Source organism: Neofelis nebulosa, chromosome 3, assembly GCF_028018385.1.
Source record: "Neofelis nebulosa isolate mNeoNeb1 chromosome 3, mNeoNeb1.pri, whole genome shotgun sequence".
Classification (NCBI taxonomy): domain Eukaryota; kingdom Metazoa; phylum Chordata; class Mammalia; order Carnivora; family Felidae; genus Neofelis; species Neofelis nebulosa.
In genome coordinates, this window is record NC_080784.1 from 84,260,872 (window position 1) to 84,270,776 (window position 9,905).

The following is a 9,905-nucleotide window of genomic DNA, read 5'->3' on the forward strand; positions in this document are numbered from 1 at the left end:
TAGATTGCATCAACAGATGCCTTCTTCCCTGGCTTCTCGTTGTGTTTAGTCAATGAGAGGCACAAGCAGGAGAACAATCAGAAGGGAGAAGAGTAAAGCCATGAATCTCCTTTTTAGATCTCCAAGTGTTGGCTGGTTTTCTGTGCCCCTTTCCCCAAGGTCTTAACTCCAGAGAGGCAGCACATTCCCTTCAGCTGCTCCAGGATCCTTTTCCTCCACGTGCACTATTGGTAGCTCCAGCGTGTGGCACTATCCCTTGCTTGTTTCCCCAAACTCTGCCCATATCATTATAAATTAAGCCTCTATAAAAATCTTCCAGTGAGAATACAGAGCAGGAGGAACCCTCGCTCATTGCTGGTGGAATGCAACGTGGCACAGCCACTTTGAAAGACAGTCTGGCAGTTTCATGCCAAACTAAATCTAATCTTACCATACAATCCAGCAATCACATTTCTAGGTGATTTCACTAGATGTGAAAATTTCACTGATGTGAAAATTTATGTCTCGACCAGAAACTGCACATGAATGTTTATAGCAGCTTTATTTGTATTCACCAAAAACTATAAGCAATCAAGGTGTCCTTTAATAGGCAAATGGATAAATGCACTGTGGTTCATTCTCACAATGGAATGTTACTCTGCAGTAGAAAGAAAGGAACTATCAAGCCACCACAGAAAACGAGGAGAAACTTTAAATACACATTGCTAAGTGAGAGAAGCCAGTCTGGAAAGGGTACATCCTGTCTGATCTCGATTACATGATTATGTAATATTCTGGGAAAGACAAAACTGTGAAGAGAGTAAAACTATCAGTGGTAGCCATGGGTTTGTTGTGGAAGAGGGTTGCATAGGTGAATTACAGAGGATTTTAGGACAGTGAAACTAACTGTTCTGTATGTTACTATAATGGTGAGTACATTATATCATGCATTTGTTAACCCCCATAGAACTTACAGCACAAAGAATAAACCATAATGCATGTAAATTTTAAAACATTTAGGAGGTCAGAGGATCCCAGGATGGAATGCAGACTCTGAGCAGAGAATCTAACTATATTACAAATATATGAAACAACCTCAGTGTAAAAGGATACAAGAGAAAGGTACTGACCTAAGTAACTTTGGAAAGGAGTTGAATCTGGAAGACTAAAGGCAAAAGAAACTGCACATGAGCATTATACCCTGTTTGATAAAGTTGTTTTCTACCAGAGTAAAAGTTAACAATTCTAATACTCCTATGTATATATCATAATTGAACAATTAAGTAAATGGCTAGTGGATGGTCAGAGCCAGGTTTCTCATTGTTGGAGTGGAAATTTACAGACAGGCAAGGGAGAAATCTAAAATAATCCGTGTGGTAATGGATCAGAGTTGAAGACATCAGTATGAACTCATCTTTAGCTTAATATAGAGATTTTTACATATAGAGATAATTATAAATATGAATATATTCATGAGTTAGTATACACAGATATATTTCTCTGCTCTGTCAGCTGAGCAAGTCAAAAAGTAACAAATCTCAGTAACAATGACCACACCAAATGTCCAGATCTTAGTTTTCTAATAATTATTCTCCAATAAAAGGACCTAGGGCTCCTTGAAAAAATGGCTGATCTGAATACTAGGGCAAGAAATAAACAAGATAAGCCTAGAGCATTTTATAGTGTCAGAAAGTAAGGAAGTACTCTAAAAAATCCTACATTGATGGGAGTATGTCAGAGGAACATAGGAGGCAACTGAAAGAGCCCCCAGTGACCAAATCTGGAACAATTTGAGTAACAAAATAAAGTAGCATTGTATTAAAACCCAAAGAATAAAATATATGTCCATGAGCCCATACTAGTAAAAAATGAATAAATAAACAAGTAGGGATAAAAGACAAGACCCCTTGCAGAAGAAGTCTGAACAATAGATACAGACATATCGCTCAAGGATGGGGAACATGAATCTTCACTTTTTAAGTTTGTGCTGTACATAGTGATTTTTCCCCCATTGAATAAATTAAGGAAAAAGAAGTGAGGACAGTAACTTTACAGTAGAAGAACCTGGCAAATATGATTTCAACCAGCTGACTGAGGTCAACACCAACAGTGATAAATCATGCTAACATATGTACCCTTAATATGACATAATGAAAAATAGCATGGTCTTCTCAAAACTCATAGCTCCAGTCTAATCATAAAATAGAAAATAAGAAAAATTCCATTAGTGTAGCATTCTACAACATACCTGACGAGTATTCTGCAAACTGTCAAGGTCATGAAAAACAAGGAATGTCTGAGAAACTATCACAGCCAAGAGATGCCTAAAGGGATTTGACTGCTCAGTGTAATGTATCGCAGTTGGGACCCTGAAACAGAAAAAGACATTACGTAAAACTAAGGAAATCTGAATAAACTATGGGCTTTAGTTAATAGCAAAGAATCAATATTGGTTCATTAATAGTAACATGCACCATACTGAGATGAAATGTTAGTAAGAGACACTGGGCAAGAAAGTATGTAAAAGAACTGTCTGTACCGTCATCTCAGTTTTCATGTAAATCCAAAACTGTTCTCAAGACTAAAGTCTATTTTTCACAAATCTTCTCAATTATCCAGTTTAATTGTGTAGTTTTCTTGGTAGGACGCTGACTAATAATCCAAATGAATTCAAACCAGAAGCAGAATGGTTAAGAAAACAGTTTCTCTTGACTAGCTATAGCATCATACACCTGTTAAAAATATTTTAATGAAAAGTATAAAAGAGAAAATGTTTAAATTATATTGAGTAAATATTTGAAAAACAGAATGCATCATTTCATAGGTATCATGTTTACCAACTATGTTTATTTTTTAACATGAATAGAAAAAAAAAATAGGAGGACAGGCATCGATATGTGAAGAGTACTTATGAGTGGTAGGAAACAATTTTTCTCCTACTCTCCTTTCTACTTTTTTGTGTCTTCCAAAATTTCTGAGTACGTACTATCTTTGCTATGGAAAAGAATAGTAAATTACACTTGAAAACTTTTGATAAAGTTTTATTCTTAATTACACTTGATGTCCTATCTGTTGTTTTAGTTTTATAATTTCAAAATTCTGGCATAGTTATAAACTCAAAATTTTGTTATTTGGTGTATGTTATGGTCTGAATTGTGTTCCTCTAAAATTCATATGTTGATGTACTAACCTCTGGTACCTCCGAATGTTATTGTATTTGGTGATAGATTGTTAAAGAGCTAATTAAGATAAAATGAGATCATAAGATCAAATTGGAACCTGGTCCAATTTGACTGGTGTCCTCATAAGAGAAGATTAAGATACAGACAGACATGGGGTGCCTGGGTGGCTCAGTTGGTTAGGTGTCTGACTTCAGCTCAGGTCATGATCTCGCCGTTCATGAGTTCGAGGCCCATGCCAGGCTCTGTGCTGACAGCTCAGAGCCTGAAGCCTGCTTCAGATTCTGTGTCTCGCTCTCTTTCTCTGCCCCTGCCCAACCCATGTTCTCTCTCTCTTTCTCAAAAATAAACATTTAAAAAGAAATTGTAAAGACACAGACAGACAGGTACAGAGGGAAGACTTTGTGCAGAACCAGAGAAAGGCAGACACCTGTAAGACAAAGAGAGAGGCCTAGAAAAAACCACCTCTGCCCATATCCTGAGTTTGGACTCCTGGCCTCCAGAACTATGAGCAAATGAATTTCCATTGTTTGAGCCACCAGTCTGTGGTAATTTTTTATGGCAGTCTCAACTAGCACAGTGAATCACTATTCAGTATGAGTCTCAATTCTCTCTGCATCTTTTTAAATCTTATTCTCTATATTGTACAATTTAATAATTAGTTTCTGGTAATAACTGTTCATTCCTAAAAACAGTATCACTGTGAAAATAATTTGTCGTAATCTGATAGTAGCTCAATTGAAAACATTGAAAAAATAAGTTTTAATTGAAATTTGTTGATGCTAAAAATAATTGAATTTGTTCCACAGAGATAAATTTATGTGGATAGCTATGCAAATGTACACATATTCTGAAAGAAAAACAAAACAAACAAAACAAAAACACATAGAGAAAGAAGTATTAGACCCTACATTGGTGGTTGAGCTTCAGAATCACTTGGGAGATTTTTTCAAATGGGAATGACTGGATGTAGCTCTGGAAGTTCTGGTTTAAAGGCCTGGCATATAGTCAAGTCACTGGAATTGTAAAAGCTCCTCCAAGTAATTCTAATGTGCAGCCAGAATTGAGAACCACCGCTTTGTAGTAAGAAAACACTACCTGAGTTTTAATCTGGGTGAGGGAGTAGTAAAGATTTTTAAAATTCTCTCTTACTCATAGAACCAATAAGGAACAAACTGAGCAGTGGAAAATAAAAAAATATCCTCAGTATCATCAGTAAAACCAGGGAAAGGCCATAACCTCGAAGCCTAAAATTTGAGGACAAAATCCTTACTCATCCTATAGAGAGGGAAGAAGGTGAACATGAATCGGCTTTGAAGCAGTGGTTTGGAGTCAAAAGTAATAAACTAAACAACTAAACAGAAGGCATCAGATGCATGGAGTCTCTCAGGAAGTCACAGGCCAGCTAGTCAGCACCCACCATGGTTTTTGGCTTTGTCACTTTCTTTGCAGTGGTCTCTACTGTGGCCTGGACCATGGCTAATTATATCAGTGGGCTCCCTGGAGGTGCTTAAGTTGAACGTCATGATTCAGGGTCAGGAGGAGCAGAGCTGTCAGGAAGGTCTCTGAACCACCTTCAACACCTGTGGCCATGGTGGGAGCCCCCCCACAACCTCCCCCAACCAGGAGGAGACCTGCAGATCATTATAGATGAAATCACAAACTTACTGGCTGCTATGTGAATAATATAATGGAAGATACAATCCTAGTGACAAGCTACGACAATAAGACTGAAAGGTTAGTTGGTGAGATATGGAAATAAAGAGTTTTTGAGTATTGTAAGCTCATAGTCGCACACCACAGCTCAGTTGGACCTTCAGTAATGAGCCATGCTATTAGTTTATACCGAGAAAAACAGTGTGGTGTCTGCAACTCAGCTTTTTTTCAGGCTAATAGCTCATCAGCTTGCTAAAATCTATACTATTCATGCACACAATGGTTGAATTCCCAAATGTAATCAGTGGGTACAGATGCGAAGATATTTCTCTCCCATTCCCACAGCATTTGCAGATAGAGACATTAAGAAAATGTTCCGGGGCGCCTGGGTGGCGCAGTCGGTTAAGCGTCCGACTTCAGCCAGGTCACAATCTCGCAGTCCGTGAGTTCGAGCCCCGCGTCAGGCTCTGGGCTGATGGCTCGGAGCCTGGAGCCTGTTTCCGATTCTGTGTCTCCCTCTCTCTCTGCCCCTCCCCCGTTCATGCTCTGTCTCTCTCTGTCCCAAAAATAAATAAAAAATGTTGAAAAAAAAATTTTTTTAAAAAAAAAGAAAATGTTCCAAAGTAATATACGAAACCCTCAGGTTCTTCAGGAGGCGATGACATTCAAGAAGATTCTTTCCAACCTGGGATTACCAGTTAGTTGTGCTTTGCCGTAATGTCCTCTTGTGGAAGAATAGAATTTATGGTGAGAAACAAGCTGTCATACAGTTCATTGATTCTAAAATTCTTGGCATAACTACCTGCTACATGATATTAGAAATCATTTCAGTGAATGTGTCTGTCCGAGTGGTGTAGACTATATTCTCTATCCAGATGGGAAACTCCAGGGCCAGTGACTACATTCTTACCTTGAAGCCTACAAAGAATATAAGGACTTTAGAGACAGAAGTTATGGAAAAGGAGGTAAAAATAGTCAAGTCAGTTTGCACTGGCTTCTCTTATCTTTGGGGATTGTGGGCTCTGATTAAAGCCAAATACTCCACTGTTGAGTTTGATTTCCCTGAGTATGCAATTGTTCGTTTTAACAAAGACTTCAAAATGAAGCCTGCAGTTACTGTATTAAGTGCTTAAGAGATTTAATTATTTGTAGGCACTGAGCAATCCTTGTATGTCTCTTCTTAAGAAATTCTGAAAAGCCAATATTAATTAGAATTCTGTTATTTAATCTTGCTTGACAAATTGTGCCCCTATACAATCAATCTTTTTATTGTTTAAATAGATTGAATGATGTCAAGAAATCTGCCTATTGCTTTCACTATGTGGAGGCCTAGAAATATGTTGAATTTGCAAAAAGCTATGAAGATGTCCATTTAATCCTTTCTTTGATAATGTAATCTATGTTATATGTGAATGGTTATAAATTTAACAGGATTCTGTGACTTTCATCTGTTTCATCTGTTTGTTGAATGTAATAATGAGAATGTTCTAGAATAAAGTTAAGTTTTACTTTAATTAGATTAATTTTAGTAAACATTCTAAGTATTCAGTGTAAACATTGTAATCTTAACGCACTGTAAGTAAAATGGATTATTTATTCTTTTTTTTTTTTTAAAGTAAGCTCTACACCCAACGTGGGGCTTGAAATCATGACCCTGAGGTCAAGAGTCACATGTTCTACCTACTAAACCACCCAGGCACACCATGAATCATTTAGTCTTTAAGTGTCAGTCTCTTGCATAGATAATTTGGAATGCTGACATTAAAAATGTATGTTTAGAAGGGTGAAATACATTTACCTTCTATGTTGGTGGTACATCTTTTTGAATTGAATATTGAAAAGCAATTCTTTTGGGGAAATCTATTTTAGAATTAAGTTTCCCTTTCCCTGCAGAGTCTGGCAGTAGAAATATTAATATTTGCCATATGATTCTGGAATAGAAATTATTATTTAATGTTATCAAAATTATATTGATGTTTCCATAGGCTATATATGGTCAGTTTCAGGGTTTTTTTAAATTTTTTAAATTAATTAATTTATTTACTTGAGAGAGAGAGCACACACAAGGGGCAGAGGAAAAGAGAGAGAAGGAGAGGGAGAGGGAGAGTGGGGGAGAGAGAGAGAGAGAGAGAGAGAGAGAGAGAGAGAGAGAGAGAGAGAACCTTAAGCAGGCTCCACACCCACCACAGAGCCCGACGACTTGGGGCTCTGGCTCACAACCTGAGCTGAAATCCAGAGTCAAACACATCCAGAGTCAAAAATAGACCGAGCTACTCAGATGCCCCTGTCAGTTTCAGTTTTTGAAATTTTATTGCCAAATTGTTTCTAATAAAAAATGTTTTATAACCAAGATATTCTAGGTTTTGTTTGTTATTAAGTAGTAATACTTATTGCTAATTTTCTAAACAAATGTAGCAAGTTTACCCTACTTGGGGAGAAATCGATACCATTTAGATGATTCATTTTTACCTCCCTCACTTCATTCCTTACATTTTGGTCTCATGTTTTATTTTGGTTCCATATTCAATGACTACTTGCTACATTAAGTTAAGAGAAATATGTTGAAGTGTCTAAAAAGATTTAATAAGGAACAATTAGGACACTGATGTTGTACACGTAAATATGATCTAACAAAGTGTGAAATACTTATGGTACAAGGCTTCTGTTTTGTTTCTTTGGTCTTGTATTTTTTATTTTGTTTGGGGATGAGGGGAAGGCCATTAGTATATGGAAGGAATTAAATCTCTAGGATAGATAAGTAGACATCAGGTTTCAGAAATTGCTGTGTAGAGTTTCATAGTCCTACTTTACTTTGAAAATGAGTCTGACACTCTTTGTGTTTTAGTCATATGAATGCCTCTATGCAAAGTTGGCTTAATGGATCCGGATATTCAAAATATGCAGCTACAAATTCTCTGAGAAATTATATAGGAGTTTGGTATGTGATTCCAGATGATATACATTCTCAGACAAGTGTTTCAAAATACTTGGATTATTTCAAGGCATTTAAAGCTAATAATGTAAGTAGAAACAGCTAAGTGCCATTTTAAATGGCAAATTCTAATTATGTAAATAGAATTTTAAAATCTGTATCTATAACTGTATTAGAACAAGATTTTTTTCCACCTCCCCAATGTTATAAACATTCCCTTTTATTTATATAAACCATATTACTACAGAGTCAATAGAAATTTATCTAGTTAATTAAATGAATAGAAACAATTAAACAATTTTTATGGTGGTAGAATGAACCTGAAAATGTGTTTTTGGTGGAATCTTCATCTATTGGTGGAACATTTTTATAGAGCCATAAAGAATTTGTAACACTCTTGATTTTTTGCTTACCAATCTCTTAAAGTATGACAGTGTATACCTTGGAGAACTGGGGGGGTGATCATTTTTCTACCTTACTCCATAATGTTATTTCAAATCATTTTGAGTAGAGATTCACTGAGCCATTTCTGGTAGCCTGGGCACAGTTGCCAGCTGTGGTGCTGTTGTAGGCTTTTTCAGAGAGATTTATGTAAAGGTAAACCTAACAGGGAATAATAGCTCTTATGTTAGCCCAGGGAATGTGCATGGACGTTAGGAACAAAGTGAGATGTTTAAGATATTGTCTCCACTCTTTGGTGAGATTTTGTGTCTTTTTAGTGCTAAGATGCTCATACTTTCTGTACAGGTCAGCAGTATGTTCATATTGTTTCTCTTTATATTGATCATTTTAGCATTTCTTAAAAAAACCTAAATCTCAACGGTGTTGTTAAAATATTCCTCTAATTTGTACCGTGGCTTCCTGAGATGTCTGTTGTCTTTTTATGTTAAGCTAGAGAGCTTGAATGCTTTACCTAGTAACTGGTGGTAGGCCCAATTTGTAATATGAAAAGCGTGTTAGAAGTGGTACACGAATACATATTTAACAAGCCAAATTCAATCTTGTTCCCTTTTTTCCTTATATCCTTATACAATTTTATCTGACGGTGCTATTTGATTTTTTTTCCCCTTACAATCCCATACTTTTCTGGAAATCAAAGAGATATGGTTGTAAATGATCATCTGAAATATGAACACAAAACTCATCAACCAGATCTTCCTCGGATGTATATAAAGGAGTATAAATAAAAATTCACAAATTACTGTAAAATTTATCTCATCATATGTGTATATATATGTGTATATATATATATATATATATATATATATATATATATGTGTGTGTGTGTGTGTGTGTGTGTGTGTGTGTATTGCTTTGCATTCTCTTTCCTATTAGAAATTTATCTGTCAGAAAATGATCCAGCTCTTTGGTTGTGAACTAGAAACAGCCAACAGTTCTAGCTACATAGTGGGATAACAGAGGAAGTGGAAATAAGGTTTATCAGTTTTTATATTAATGTCAGTACTTATTTATATAGTCGTTCAGTGCCCAATATGATATTTATTCTTGAGTTGGCCATTCATTTTTGTGAGGTTAGATTCTGGAAGCAATCAATTAACACACTGTTATATTAATAGAGCTCCATTCATTGAGTTGAGTCTAAGCTAAAATAAATTTAAAATATAATCTAATGATTGCAAACTGAAGTATTACTCTTTCTTATTTCCTTTTTCTACCAAAAGAAAAAAAAAAGGAAAAGTCTTGAATTGCACATATCTCAGTGTGAATCTAAACCCCACATACATAAAAGATATGATAATAATAACTCTCAGTTCAACTTAAGCATATCTCATTGGCTTCTCTAAATAAAATTGTTCATCAGGGAATTGTAAAAGATAGAAAAGATGTGAGTGATCTCTTAGTTACTCAGAGAGATATTTATCTTAACTTCATTTTAACTTCGTAAATATATGTTAATAAACCTTCCAGATTTAAAGAAAAGAACATTGTCTGAAAGGTTAGAAACCTCAACTTTTAAAATTATACAGATATTTATTTTAGACTAGCCACAGACTTCAGTGTGATTTTGAGAATTCCTTACTTGGTAATACAAATAAAAATATTATCTAATAGTTTGATTTCCTGTCTTAAATTTCTTTTAATGAGCATTTTTACTGCAGTCCAAAGTGATATAGGCTTAAGTTTTTAATATTAATCAG

At 35.6% G+C, this 9,905-nt stretch overlaps 1 pseudogene; it reads left to right on the plus strand.

Moving 5' to 3' along the window:
• Window positions 1-4,579: 4,579 nt before the first annotated feature.
• On the plus strand, window positions 4,580-5,947 carry LOC131508010 (ethanolamine kinase 1-like; annotated as a pseudogene).
• The last annotated feature ends 3,958 nt before the right edge of the window (window positions 5,948-9,905 follow it).